The 15,973-nt window shown below is 41.1% G+C and overlaps 1 protein-coding gene and 1 non-coding gene across 5 annotated transcripts in view; one reads left to right on the top strand and one right to left on the bottom strand.

Moving 5' to 3' along the window:
- The window catches only part of Ddr (discoidin domain-containing receptor 2), a 1,446,713-nt gene that overhangs the window by 1,222,937 nt on the left and 207,803 nt on the right, over nucleotides 1-15,973 (bottom strand). The gene's annotated exons all lie outside the window — the stretch shown is intronic.
- TRNAC-GCA (transfer RNA cysteine (anticodon GCA)) lies at nucleotides 14,001-14,073 on the top strand. The gene has a single exon. It is a non-coding gene; the product is annotated as a tRNA-Cys (tRNA).

Consider the following 15,973-nt stretch of genomic DNA (forward strand, 5'->3'; position numbering starts at 1 on the left):
ATTATCAGTCTAGTGAGGTGGAAAGTGAAAAATAATAAACATAATTAGGCTTATTTTAGATTGATGTATTCACTTTTAAGCATGCCATGAACACAATAAAATACATGTACAATTATAAATACAGTATTCTGTATTAAAACAGTTTGTTCATTACTCACCAAACTTATTTACTGAGGAGTGAAGTAATCAGTCATTTTACTCTGTTGTCTCCTACTTGCCCAATATACACTTTCTAAATTAAATTCCATGTTCATTATTTCAGTTGCAATTTCACTGCACCTTCTCCTAGCTTCATAGAAATGTTCACAATTCTAATGGCTTCTAAAGCGTCACTCACTTCTTTTAGTGGCCATACTGCGTTAAAATGCGTGAAGTTAGTGAAAACTTCCTGTCGAAACTGACCGCATGCAGGTACCATTAATACTGCATGAATTCGGGCAGGTTACAATGGGATGGGGAATCTGCCTGCATTCCAGAGATCTATGACAGAAGGGAACAGTAAAGGATTTGTCAGATTTCAGCAAAATATTTTTTAAAATACTTTGGTTCTTAGAAAATTGTATTCCAAACTGAGGTTGAAAACGACGTTATATGCGAGGTAGATGCATATACGTTTGTCGTATTAAGCAAGGTAGGAAAGCATTTGTCTTATGGGGAATTAGTTGGGACCACAGAATATTTGACGTTATAGGCGAGGTGTCGCACAAAACGAGGTCGCTATAACAAAGTTCTACTGTACTTTCTTTATCCACAGACATCTTAAGCAGTATTCAAAACATGAGATTTGGCCCCAAACAAAGCTGCTTCCATTTTGCTTCTTATAGCTTGTGTGCACCAGTTATTTTGAAAAATAAAAACTTTAGGAAAATCGAAGTTTCATCAGAACAGTTCATTCTCAGGATGTAATGTAGGTTTAATTGCCTATTTTCCAGGCGTCATCAGCAACTTATTTTGTATAATAGCATTATCGCCCGTCTTCTGTTAGGAAGCGTCTGAACTCTAGTTTGACGGTCCGTGTCACGTGTTCTCACGTTAACAGACATGTCAACCGGCGATTCGTTCCTCCAGAACTGATAACACTAACAGGACAAGTCATTAATAATGAGGCAATCATGAAGGCGCTGTGGGACTGGCGACACGGATTGTTTATGCAGCTATGTGTAGAAATCTCAAGATGGGCAATAAATTTAAAGAATAAACGAGAACATTAATATTAATGAAGGCGATTAGTTGCTCGTCTGCAAGCGGAACTGATAAAAAATTGTACGTGAAGTTAATGAATCTAACACTGAACATCCTATGGGAAAGTAAAGACTACAACTGCTAACGATGCTAAAAAATCTAAGACTCACACGATATGCAGGCGAACGAAGGCGTATGGTAAAAAGAGTAGATGTCCTCTTTATGACTTTGAAGAAGTTAATATCACGTTCGTACTCGGAACATTTAACTATAACAATCTAATATATTATTATTATTATTATTATTATTATTATTATTATTATTATTATATAAAATATATAAAAAGTCTGAAAGTTAGAATTTATAAAACAGTTATATTACCGGTTGTTCTGTATGGTTGTGAAACTTGAACTCTCACTTTGAGAGAGGAACAGAGATTAAGGGTGTTTGAGAATAAGGTTCTTAGGAAAATATTTGGGGCTAAGAGGGATGAAGTTACAGGAGAATGGAGAAAGTTACACAACACAGAGCTGCACGCATTGTATACTTCACCTGACATAATTAGGAACATAAAATCCAGACGTTTGAGATGGGCAGGACATGTAGCACGTATGGGCGAATTCAGAAATGCATATAGAGTGTTAGTTGGGAGGCCGGAGGGAAAAAGACCTTTGGGGATGCCGAGACGTAGATGGGAAGATAATATTAAAATAGATTTGAGGGAGGTAGGATATGATGGTAGAGACTGGATTAATCTTGCTCAGGATAGGGACCAATGGCGGGCTTATGTGAGGGCGGCAATGAACCTCCGGGTTCTTTAAAAGCCAGTAAGTAAGTAAGTATTATTATTATATAAAAGCCTAGTCTTACTTATTTACTTAGAATAACATACTGTAGGAAAGGAGAGGTAACAAAATCTTACTTGTTAGTAACGGTGAACATATGAATCATGCAGTTACTATTTTTACATTCCGTACATATGAACAGCGACCTTTTGGCATTACTTCAAAAGTCATTCTGTTGAATTTCAAACTTCTGGCAATGATTCAGAGGTTGTCATATTACAGTGTGAAACTGTAGTGAGGCGTCAGCAACCGCTCTTTAACTCCACTCATGATTCAGAACCAATGCCTGTACTGCAAAACTGTCAACTTGTAATGACATTTTAGAGTTTCACGGAAATTGGTTCAGACCCTCGAAATTAACATATTCACCGTTTGGCAACAAGATACAGGTTCCATCTTGAGAGCAAAAGACGGTATTGTACGGATTTCAACATGCATTTCGCAGTGTGCTTTTCCATCAATATTTCAGAAAGTTGTTTCTGGCACTTAGCACATTTAGAATGCTAGGTCCTCAATTGTATTTCTTGTTTGCATTATTAGTTGCCCTTTCTCGTTTTATTATTTAGAATTAAAATATAGATAGCTTTGTTTAATGGTATACACATTTAATATTTTCAATGTTTTTCCATTATTTTTGTTTAAGTTACCGTAATTGTATACGTTTTTGTTTTATGTTTATGTTTTTCTGTATAATTAGTTTCTTCACTGCTGTTCTACAATTTTGTACGTATACATATTTCTAGTGGTGTGGAAGAGAAAGTGTGACGGCCTTAACTGGACCAGAGTAAATAAATTATTATTGTTATTATTATTGTTATTATTATTATTATTATTATTACATACAAATGGCTTTTAGACAACCTACAGATTCATTGCCGCCATCACATAAGCTCACTATCGGTCCCTATCTTGAGCAAGATTAATCCAGTCCCTGGCATCGTATCCCATCTCCCTTAATTCCATGTTAATATTATCCTCTCATCTACGTCTCAGTCTCCCTAAAGGTCTTTTTCCCTGATGTATCCCAACTAACACTCTATACGCATTTCTGGATTCGCCCATACTTGCTACATGCCCTGCCCATCTCAAACGTCTGGATTTAATGTTCCTAATTATGTCAGGTGAAGAATACAATGCGTGCAGTTCTGTGTTGTGTAACTTTCTCCATTCTCCTGTAACTTCATCCCTCTTAGCCTCAAATATTTTCCTAAGCACCTCATTCTCAAACACTCTTAACACCCTTAACCTGAGAGTCCAAGTTTCACAACCATACAGAACGACCGGTAATATAACTGTTTTATAAATTCTAACTTTCAGAGTTTTTGGCAGCATATAAAATGAAATATGGATTAAAATTCTGGGGCAATTTATGTGAAGCTAAACACACTTTGGTTTTACAGAAGAAAGCTATAAGGATAATGACATTGCATAAAAGGACATCATGTAAGAAGATTTTACAGAATTTAGAAATATTGATCTTATTCTGTGAGTACATTTTTCCCTGACGATGTTTTATATCACAAACACATTTAGTAGTAATCAAAATAACCATAATTTGAATAAAAAAACACAAATCAGATCTCCATCTACTAGCCTCTGTTACTCTCAGCTGTTGTAAAAAAGGAGTTGCCATCGGCGTAACTCAGTCGGTTGAGCGCTTGCCTGCCGATTCGCAATTGCACTAGAGCGCGGGTTCGATTTCCGCTTGGGCTGAATATCCGATTGGTTTTTCCCGAGGTTTTCCCAAACTGTAAAGTGAATGTCAGGTAATATATGGCGAATCCTCGGCCTCATCTCGCCAAATACCATCTTGCTATCACCAATTCATCCGCGCTAAATAAGCGAGTAGTTGATACAGCGTCGTTAAACAATCAATTAAAAAGAAAGATAGTTCCCTGGTCATTTATCACAGTCTTCAATGCACTGACTAATTATCTTAAAGCTTTTAAGAGCCAAGAAGAAAGGTTCAGAAGAGAATTAACAAAATTTCTGCATACTCATACCTTCTGCTTAAATGATCATATTGTATACTTTTGGTCTTGTTCCATATCTTAAGCCTACAGTGCTGATATAACATCTATGAAATGCAGTAAATTAATTAAGTACATAAAGAAGTTGAGGGTGGGTGTCGTTATTGAGTTCCCACGTTGGACGCCATTTGAGGGTGAGTGGTTATTGTGACCACACGTTGGGCGCCATTTGAGGGTGGGTGCGTCTCGATGTTGCGTGAGATTCACTCAGGGTAGCCGAGGTACGGTTGTGGTGTAGGTTGATGTCGGGAATAATACCAAGCCGGCTACTTAAATAAAAGGCAGCGTAAACTTCAAAACTATAAGTTTATTGTCGTATCCACTTGGTAAACCCTAGAGTATGTATTTCCGGCTGACTTATAATTCAATCGTTGGTCGCAATTCTGTATCGACTCAGTTGCAGCTCTGAATAAGCTCTATCCGATACTATAAATTCAATACTCTGTCCCGTACACTACGACACGAAGCGAAATAGTAGTCCTGTCGACACCAAACGAAGTAGTTATTCTGCCCTGTATGTAGGGCCGCCGACACGATGTAAAGTTGTTTTGATGATCTCCGCTCCGAAGCGGAATAGTAGTCGTCGACACCAAACGAAGTAGTTATTGTGCCCTGTATGTAGGGCCGCCGACACGATGCGAACTCGTTTTTATGATCTCCGCTCCGCGGCGGAATAGTAGTCGTCGTCTCCGCTCCCCGTCACCCTTATTTATAAAAACCTATCCTGCGCTAAAACTAACTATCCTATTGGTTAAAAACTACGTCACTAACTGGCCTAAAATCTATTCCCTATTGGTCCAAAGTGACCTCATAAGCTGGACCAAGATCTCTTCTTATTGGGCGCGAAATATGTCATCTCTAAATTTAAACTTTGGATTTCCCATAACATCTAATTAGTTTGTCTATCTCACAGGAATACCCGTTCTTTGGAAAACCCAAGCTTGGCAGTATCTTTCCCACGGGTCTAGTCCGACTCCGGCTTTTATGCTTCATCGAGTCTATACGAAACCCCGCTCAAGGTGGCCCTAAATCTGTCCGATGCTGACAAGTGACGAAACCCCTGTGTGAGGCAGCTAATTCTAACGAAGTCGCCAGAACATCCCCGCGAATACATGTAATAAAAATATGGAGATATCACTTCGCTAATAAATCGGTCTCTCCCTCTCGTAATTACTGCTTCAAATGCCCATCTACATAACCATTGGAAATTCCCGAAAGAGTTTCCAATGTTATGAGATGTCCCCGCTTTCTGCCTATAACTAGCCTCACAGTTCCCCTACGCTATCAGCCGGTAACACATTATTTACAATACAATCTGATTATAATATCACTACAAGCAATTACAATAAATAATACATATATCTTCACAAGCCTTTCTATGTACACAACTCTCACACAATAAGCACAACAATGTACAATTTATATTCACATTTACATATGTACAATACCATTCATTCACATATTTACAATTGTTTATTCATTGATCAGTTACACACTCTGCGTGCTTGGTTGTACCAGCCGCCCTGTACATGTTCACCTAGCTGTACGCGTGATACTAACTATCCTTACTCTTTCTCATACCTGCCTCCTAGCCTCTCCTGTTTGAAAGGCCGCAAGAGTTGCTTGTGGTACCTACCAACAAGTTTACTTTTTCCCCTTTCTACCAATTCGAAAGTATGGTCTCCGTATTTACTCTTAATTTCGTAGGGCCCCTTGTACAGTAGCTCCATGCGTGAGTAACGTCCTCTAAGGGCGGAAGATAACTTCACGTCCCTTAGCAATACCAAATCGCCTGGTGTGGGCTCCCATTTGTGGCGATATCTTTTAACTTTACCGAGTCTATACTCAGCCTTTTTCCTGATTCGGTCGAAAGCTAGTTTACACAGTAGTTCCGCACTAGGAGGCTCACCCTCCTGTATTGCCTGCGGCAAACTCTTTATCATAGGATCGGGATCGATCCCTAACATCAGTTTGATCGGAGCTATTCCGGTCGTTGGATTAATAGAGTGGTTCATGACTCTCTCAATCACCTCACATTGCCTAAACCAGTCCTTATGGTTTCGGTGACACAGAATACGGAGGTACAATGATATATCCCTAAGCGCTCTTTCGCAGGGATTACCGCTGGGAAAGTATGCGGAGCAATTGTATAGTTTCACGCCCGCATCTTCCAGCCTTTTGCAAAACACTTTCGATTTATGTACCGACACATTGTCACTGAGCACCGCTGTTACCGGGCCGTAAGTCGGTATGTAGTCTCTAACCAGCTTGTCAGCACACAATTTACTAGAGATATTTCTTAAAGGGTAAATCTTTACAAATTTTGTGAAGACATCGTACGTAACAAATATGTACCTGTGTCCGAAGGACGATGTGGGCATTGGACCGTGTTCGTCCACTGCTACAAGTTCATTCTTTTTACCCCTGATAATGACCTGTGGTACATTGTCATACCTTACATTTAGAGGTTTCGCCCTCTGGCAGACCTCGCAACGAGATATTACCCTTCTAACCTTCTTTGACAGTTGCTTAATATAAAATGATTCTGACATAGTTAAAATGATCCTATCACTCCCAGAGTGACACATAGATAGGTGAAAGTTGTTTATAAGTTCATTCTCCATACTCGCAGGTATGTATATCTTCCACTTCTGGATATCCCTACCATGCAATTTATACAAGATACCAGAGCGCAATCCATACACTTCGTCTTTCACCTGTGAGATTTCTCTAGCTTTGTCCATTAAGGCCCTTATCGTGGAATCCTCCTGCTGCAAATCTGCAATTTTCCGAAATTTTCCCGTCAGAGCTCCATTCCTCGTGGAATCAATTTTCATCACGGCAATTTCGTACGCGGGGGCGGTGATAGTTTCCGGTAGCCCCGATTTGGAATTCAAACGAGAGAGACAATCACCAAAGATATTGTCTGCCCCCGGAATATGTCTGATCGTCACATCATGAGCCAAAATTTCGTGCACATATCTAGATATTCTAGAGTTCGTCAATTTGCATCTACTCAGAAACGCTAGGCTTACATGGTCAGTAAATATGATGATCTGCCTATTAAAGATATACTGACGGAACTTCTGTAGTGCGAAGTACACAGCAGAAATCTCAAGTTCCGTGATTGATGCGTTGCTTTCGGTACGCGACAGTCCCCTAGAAGCTGTGGCAATCACATGTCGCTTATTATCTTCATCTGTCTGACATAGAATTGCTCCATATCCATATGAAGACGCATCCGTATAAATCTGAAAAGGTAGGCTGTCGTTAGGCCTTTCCAACAGAATTGAGTCGGCAAAAAGCAGTTTCGTTCGATCGAATGCTTCCTGCTCTGCCGACCCCCACCTGAATGGTGTATCCTTCTTCAACAATGCTCTGAGTGGGGCTACATGCTTAGCATAATTGACGAGAAACCGATTCTGGTATTGTAGGATACCTAGATATCTACGAACCTGTTTCCGGTTCCGCGGCGGCGGGATCCTCGAAATGCTCTGAATTCTCTCTTGGTCCGGTCTAATTCCGTCAGACGAAATTACGTAACCCAGGAAAACTGTCTCAACTTTAAAAAAGGCTGTTTTCCCCAGCTTGACTGTCATACCAGCCTCTCTCAATTTAGTAAGTACAAAATCAATATCTCTAATATGCCTATCAACATTATTGCCATATATAAGAAAATCGTCAATGTACTGTGCCAGAAAACCTTTCGTCGAATCACCAAAAATTATGTCAAGTGCTCTTAGTAGCGCAGATCCAGAACTCGCGATGCCGAATGGGCATCGGGTATACTGATAAACTTTCCCGTTATGTAGGAACGCTGTGAATTTTCTCGAGTCCTCGTCCAGCGGAATCTGCCAATACGAACTGGTCAAGTCCAAACTAGTGAATATAGAACAGTCACTGATACGGCCTAACAAAGTGTCCACTGACTCCGTCCTGAAATTATCTTTAACTGAGAACGAGTTAACGTGTCGGGCATCGATTGTTACTCTTAAGCTTCCATTGGGCTTCCTAACCCAGCACAATGCATTTACGTAAGGCGAGTCCGATACTTCTATAACTCCGTCTTTTAACATATCATTTATGACTTCGTCTGCCTGATCCCTTAAAGATAGGGGGATGGGTCTACATTTATGCCGAAATTCCTCCATTCCTACCACCTTAATTTGGTGTGTATACACTCTACACAGACCCGGCGCGTCTGAAAAGACATTTAAATGGCTACCTACAACATCCATTAAGCGTTTTCTTTCACTCTCACTCAGGCCGTGTGCCTGGTTAACTTTATCTCTCACTATTTCGAAAGTATCTGTCTTCCTATTGTTATACGCGTCTACCTGCCTAAGATCGCCCGGCGAACTCTCATTACAATAGCTGGCCCTACCGCTAATGAGATTGCGTCCTATTTGTCTCGCATGGACTAATTCGCCGATACACAATTCGCATTCTCCGCAGCCTACTTGACACACTCCCCTAGTTACCTCGTTACCTTCCCACGGATTAACCTCTATAATTACATTCTTACAAATTTTGAGGTGCTCTACAAAAAAATAACTCTTCCTGTAATTCAATCTCTCCTGCGGTTCTTTCATCTAACTCCGATCTAGCGCTATTGCTACTGAATGGGACATGGCCTACACTGCCGTTACCTGCCGTAACCCCTAGTCTGTTTTCCCTGAAATCTAATAGCGCGTGCCATTCATAAAAGCTTTCTACTCCAATAATGATGTCGGTAGTCAACCTTTGTATCACAAGAAAAATAGCATTTAATTTCACGTCTCCGCACTCTAACTCGAACCATACTTGATATTTTACCTTTTCCTTCTTCTTACTTAGGGCGCCTGCACAGTACAGTGAACATATCGGTAACGTTTGCAGTTTTATTCCTGAATCCCTAACCTTTTGAAAAAATTCCAAGCTGCATACATTATTTGTGGAGCCCGAGTCCAACAACACACAACACTTTATCCCAAATATTTTAGCATCTATATAAGGCAATACATAAGTCCCATTATTTTCTAACTCTGGGTTAGTAATCTCGCTCTGTCTCTTCACGCTTACCGCGTTGGTGGATTCTTTTGATAGTGACTTATTGCACTTAGCTACAGAAATCTCCGAACCCTTGAGACTTCTGTCTAGCAGTTTCCCGAGTGTGATGCAGTCGGTTCCACTGCTACCTCGTCTCTATTTCTACAATTTATAGGCTCCCGGCCCATACTCATTCTGACCGGACTTTGCTGACGTCCGTTCATGTCTCTATTCCTGCTTTGTCCCACGTTACACTGTGTAGGTGGCCTATTGCACCCTTGTGAGGCCATTTCTTGTAGGACGCCTCGCCTATCTCTCTCCTGCTCCTGTCTCCTCCAATCACCTCGATTTTGCGGTCCCCTGCTAAAGTTAGGCTGCCAGAATCCCTGTCTGTAATTTCTGTTCCTAAGCCAGTGGGGTTGGGTTCTAAGCCTATTATTTCCATTTTCTTGTCTTCCCGTGTACCATCTTATGTGGTTAACCCTACGCACGGGACCAACACCTCCTCTATCGTTTCTCATCCTGTTATGACTACTCTGGTTATTCCTACTATTATTGTAAGGACCCCCAAAGGGCGGGTCAATCCTTCTCTCCCTGTTGGGACTTTTCCCTCCGTTATGGCCATTATGGTACCGACTATGTGCGTTGTTGGGGCTCCTGTCACCACCCCAGTTACTCTGATTTTGGGCTCCTGTCCTTGGGGATGAAAAGGCCGTACTTGCCCCCTTCCCCGCTTTCTGGTCGGTGGGGCTTGAACCCTTTCCTTTACCATGTTCATAATCTGCCTGTCCACTACATTCATAGTGCGTGGCGTCCGAACCGTCCAGCGCAGTCAATAGATCTATTGTTTCCCCGAAGTCTCGGGGCCCTGCTACAATCAGATTATATCTGATGTTCTCGGGATACTGCGAAATCACAGTTTGGATCAGCTCTGAATCCGGTATTGGTGGATTGAGGCTTTTCCCTTTCTTAACAATTTCAAGAAAATAGTCTATCATAGAGACGCCTCTTCCCGCGTCGAACCTGCTCTGATTAATTTCCTTCCTAATTCTTTGTTGTTGTCTTTGTCCCCAGTATCTCTCCGAAAATTTTTCTCTGAATTCCTCATAAGTGACATTATCCCCTAGGGCCACTAGCGCCCAGTTGAGTGGTCGGCTCTTTAGGCTCTTTCGTACGACAGTCATTTTTAAGTCATCCGGCACCCCTCTTACTCTAAAGTACGTTTCTAGCTCACTTATGTAGTTATGTGGGTTTGAAAATTCAACCTCATCAAAAATAGGGTAACCAATCTCATTCAAAATGTGAGTGGGGTACTGGGGACGGCCTAAATATGCCTTGTCGTTTACATTTATTAACTCACTACGCACGTCATCCCGTGAGGTCTGACATTCCTCACCAACACTATTGTTAACATGTCTTACATTTATGTTGCTACCTGATGCCGGGCTCTCACTTGTGCCCTCTTGTCTAGAAACTGCACGGTCCGAGCTGCTATGTCCGCTTAAATTTGCGGGACTACCCCCATTTAGTACGTCGTTTATTGAGTTTAGTTTACTTCTTAATTCTTCCAAACATTCGTTATCCGCCCTTTCTTTATTCTTTATGGCTCGCTTGAGACCGTCCACTTCCTGATCCATCTCACCTATTTTCTCTTCCACCGAATTCTGAATTTCCCGAACCTTTTCCACTATCGTTTCCTCCACAGCTGATTTTAGATCGCTATTCTCTCTGGTAGCGCTATCTCTAACTCTAACTTCTAAATCCTTCATACTTTCTGACATCCTATCCATAGCTATCTTCAATTGGTTCTCCATTCCGATCCCATTCTCGGTTAATTTCCCCTCTAGCTTCTCTATTTTGTCCTCCATCTTGTTTCCTCTTTCCGCTAATTTTGCAATATGATCTCTAATCTCTCTCGAACTTTCCCCCAATCTATTTTCCATTTGTTTTATTTGTTCTCTACTTTCCCTCAGAATCTGCTCTCTACTTTCCCTTGAGTCATTTTCTAATTTAGTTTCCATTTGTTTTATTTGTTCTTTACTTTCCCTCAGAATCTGCTCTCTACTTTCCCTTGAGTTATTCTCTAATTTAGTTTCCATTTGTTTTATTTGTTCTTTACTTTCCCTCAGAATCTGCTCTCTACTTTCCCTTGAGTTATTCTCTAATTTAGTTTCCATTTGTTTTATTTGTTCTCTACTTTCCCTTGAATTATTTTCCATGAAGTGTCTCATCTGCTCCCACAACTGCTCTAGCGTCATTTCCCCTTTGCCGCGGTCTCTACTCTGTTGCTTTTCCACCGTTCGCTCTCTCTCTATTTCTTGTCCTGCGTTATTCTCGACCTCCTCCCTAATTTCCATAATTTCCTCGTCCTTCCTTTGCTCCATGGTTCCCTTGTTTCTATTTCCTCGTCTTCCTCGTATTTTCCTAACTACTTTACTCCTATGGCTACGTAGTATCATCTATACGCCACTCTGTCATCTATCCGACGCTTGCTTTCCCAATAATAATCTAACTAGGCCTGTATTTGCACTCGACTCACTTCCAACAAATTACGCAATACACTTATTTCACTCTTTCCCCCAAAATATCACAAAAAAAAATACATATATATATATATACACCCGAAATATCACACCAGAAATTGAAACATATACACTTTATAATTATTCCCCCAAAATATCATATACATATATACACATTTGTACGTCTTCTATTCATACTTGCCACAGCCTCTCCGAGTCGCCTTCTCTGGTGGTCCCCGTGTTGTCTTCTCTAGTGTTGTCGTGATGTCGCGACGGCTTGGTTCTGTTCCCGCCTTCCAGCGTCGTTCCTCGGCTATGCAGGGCTGAACTGCTCCGTCCGGTCCTCCTCGTTGTTTGGTGCTGTGTTCGCACCCGGGGCCGGTCACTGGAACAGCTGTCTTCCTTCGAGCCCCACGTTGGGCGCCATTTGAGGGTGGGTGTCGTTATTGAGTTCCCACGTTGGACGCCATTTGAGGGTGAGTGGTTATTGTGACCACACGTTGGGCGCCATTTGAGGGTGGGTGCGTCTCGATGTTGCGTGAGATTCACTCAGGGTAGCCGAGGTACGGTTGTGGTGTAGGTTGATGTCGGGAATAATACCAAGCCGGCTACTTAAATAAAAGGCAGCGTAAACTTCAAAACTATAAGTTTATTGTCGTATCCACTTGGTAAACCCTAGAGTATGTATTTCCGGCTGACTTATAATTCAATCGTTGGTCGCAATTCTGTATCGACTCAGTTGCAGCTCTGAATAAGCTCTATCCGATACTATAAATTCAATACTCTGTCCCGTACACTACGACACGAAGCGAAATAGTAGTCCTGTCGACACCAAACGAAGTAGTTATTCTGCCCTGTATGTAGGGCCGCCGACACGATGTAAAGTTGTTTTGATGATCTCCGCTCCGAAGCGGAATAGTAGTCGTCGACACCAAACGAAGTAGTTATTGTGCCCTGTATGTAGGGCCGCCGACACGATGCGAACTCGTTTTTATGATCTCCGCTCCGCGGCGGAATAGTAGTCGTCGTCTCCGCTCCCCGTCACCCTTATTTATAAAAACCTATCCTGCGCTAAAACTAACTATCCTATTGGTTAAAAACTACGTCACTAACTGGCCTAAAATCTATTCCCTATTGGTCCAAAGTGACCTCATAAGCTGGACCAAGATCTCTTCTTATTGGGCGCGAAATATGTCATCTCTAAATTTAAACTTTGGATTTCCCATAACATCTAATTAGTTTGTCTATCTCACAGGAATACCCGTTCTTTGGAAAACCCAAGCTTGGCAGTATCTTTCCCACGGGTCTAGTCCGACTCCGGCTTTTATGCTTCATCGAGTCTATACGAAACCCCGCTCAAGGTGGCCCTAAATCTGTCCGATGCTGACAAGTGACGAAACCCCTGTGTGAGGCAGCTAATTCTAACGAAGTCGCCAGAACATCCCCGCGAATACATGTAATAAAAATATGGAGATATCACTTCGCTAATAAATCGGTCTCTCCCTCTCGTAATTACTGCTTCAAAGTAGGTATGGCTTCATTTCCGGCTCTTTAGTTATATTGGGCCCAACACAATAGGCGACACATTTGGTTACGCTATTTTAATATTTGAAGAGAAAAATTCGCTCCGGCGCCGGGGATCGAACCCGGGGCCTTGGTTCTACGTACTAAGCGCTCTGACCACTGAGCTTCGCCGAATTCAATCCACAGCACCGAATCGAACCTCCCTCCTTCAGTGTTTCCTTTTGTGGCCTGACTCCAAGTTAGGCATATATGTTGACGTATATGTCTAGTGTCAACTGTCATTATACTAGGAGCGCACTCAGTTGAGTGACTTATTTGGCCGGGATTCCGCAGTTATGTTGCACTGCTATAGTCTCGTCGCTCTAATTCCCGGCAGTCAATCGCGTTGCAGGTCGGCTACATTTAAAAGTGTGCGTCTTGTGATTCGCTGAGGAAGACGTTATTCATTTCTTAAGACTCGATAAATACTTAATATAATCGCCCGCCATTTTGGCTCTTTCGTTGGCGTTCGCAGAAAGTACACGAAGACGTTATTTGCCGCTCAATTATTTGCTGAATTACAGTGCGTTTGATTTATTATCATAGGAGCTACGACATGATAATGTTTAACGGTGTGGCAAATAGATTCCTCGTATGGTAGCTCGGCAACGAAAGAACAAAAATGGAGAACGATACTATCTACCTAGACTTTATAGAGCTTTCACTTCCTAAGCAAAGAGGAGGAGTCATGCCGGGAATAACAGCATCGCGACTATAGTTATGAGAAGATTATGGATTTTTTTTTTTTTACTTTTTTTATTTATTAATTTGTCCTACAGAATAATCTCTGTAATGTTGACAATTAATTCGATCCGGTGCTGTGGATTGAATTCGGCGTAGCTCAGTGGTCAGAGCGCTTGGTACGCAGAACCAAGGACCCGGGTTCGATCCCCGGCGCCGGAGCGAATTTTTCTCCTCAAATATTAATTGTCAACATTACAGATATTATTCTGCAGGACAAATTAATAAATTAAACAAAAAATCCATAATACGCTATTTTGCCCTGAAGATGGGAGTTCCAAAGCGTTAGAGAAATTAATTCCCAGCATACGATGTAATACCCAAAAGTCAGCTGCTGAAGAAAATTATTATCCTGTAAATTTCTTGAACCCACGAATCTCAGAATAGCCTACTGCAGTGAAATAAATACAGTAATTGTATTAAAAATGCTAACGTCTTCATAACGTCTGTCACAAATCTAATTTATACAGACTAATAACAGAAATGATGACGGGACGAAACAGCAGCAGCTTTTAGTAACTAAATACACGCGATGTGTAACCCGCCAGTAAATAGCGGTGATGACACAGACCACCTACTAATCCTCGCGGGCATAATGCGGCCCTTCATTCTGCACGCCACGTAAGCAAACTGCGAAATCTTTGAAGATACCCTTTCAAACAAATCGGCATACAGTACTGAGAACTTGCTGATGCCTCAGAGCGTTTTCAGAGCAGTCCGTGCCAGTGTGTTACATACCGTACGCCGGAGTTCTTTCAGTAATAAGAGTCCTGGTTATACAGGGTGTATCTAAATTGGTGTCAAATATTTCGGGGACGTGTTCCTAACATCAAAACAATTAAAAAAGCTAATAAGAACATGGGTCTGAAAACCATTCGTTAGGGAGTTATTAAAGGATTTGTCCCTTCATTGACCGCTGATTGTTTGATGGTTTTTTGTTTGTTTGTATTTTGTAGAGGAAAGAAATCAGAAGAAAATGTATTCTGTGAATGAACAGAACGAAATGATTTGCATCATTTAATTGATGATGTGCTTCTGGACGTCATCCAACGAATGTGTTTTAACACGATGCTGCTCCAGCTCATTTCAGTCTGATAGTTTGTAATTTTTTAATGATCGATTTCCCCAAAGATGTATTGGTCGAAGGGGATTCATTGCATGGCCTGCTCGATCGCCTGATTTGAATCCAATGGATTTCTTCGCCTGGGGACATTTAAAGTCCCTGGTTTATACGACTCCTGTACTTAATGCTGATATTCTGAGAGCATATCCAAACTGGATTTCACGAAATACGTAACACTCCAGGAATTTTCAACAGAGTACGCCAGAGCATGTAACGCAGGTTTAGGGGATACATCGAATCAGGAGGAAGCCACTTCGAGTAATTTTTGTAACATTAAATTTTGTCTTGTAACTCTGAAATAAATTATTTTGAGACCAATGTTCATATGAACCTTTTGTAAAGTTTTCGTGTTACGAACACATCCGCGAAATATTTGACACCAATTTAGATACACCCTGTATAATTTTTCATTTTAAATTTGATTGTGAGCTATCCTGTGTCGCAAGGCAAACCCAAAATATTGGGCCAGACTAGTAAATTAAATTATGTTATCTCATCCATACATTATACATAAACTATAGCTGCGAAAACAAATGTAATATAATATTGCTATTATTGTTGTACTTCTTGTAGCACTGATATCGCTATTTCACTTTCCTTGTGAAGATGTGAGCCTGTAATGACCAACAAATATTCTTTTACTAATTACTCTAACAAGAGTTATGTTAAATTCATTCCCCAGATTAACATAGGAAAATAATTCTGTTACCAAAATTAAATTCTATCAGCAGATAAATACCAACTTCACGATATCAGTGTTACGGGATTGATGTTTGGAGCAAGAGGAACGATGCCTAACTTCTCTTCTCAATTCTGAAGACCCTAGGACTGCAAAAATCTTTTCTGAATGAACTGGCCCTCCTCATAATTAGAGAGTCAGTCAAACTTTTACGGAACCACCTATATGGACTCTAATTCAGTGTACTGAAAAAACTGACG

The sequence above is a fragment of the Periplaneta americana genome, chromosome 17 (genome assembly GCF_040183065.1).
Source record: "Periplaneta americana isolate PAMFEO1 chromosome 17, P.americana_PAMFEO1_priV1, whole genome shotgun sequence".
Classification (NCBI taxonomy): Eukaryota; Metazoa; Arthropoda; class Insecta; order Blattodea; family Blattidae; genus Periplaneta; species Periplaneta americana.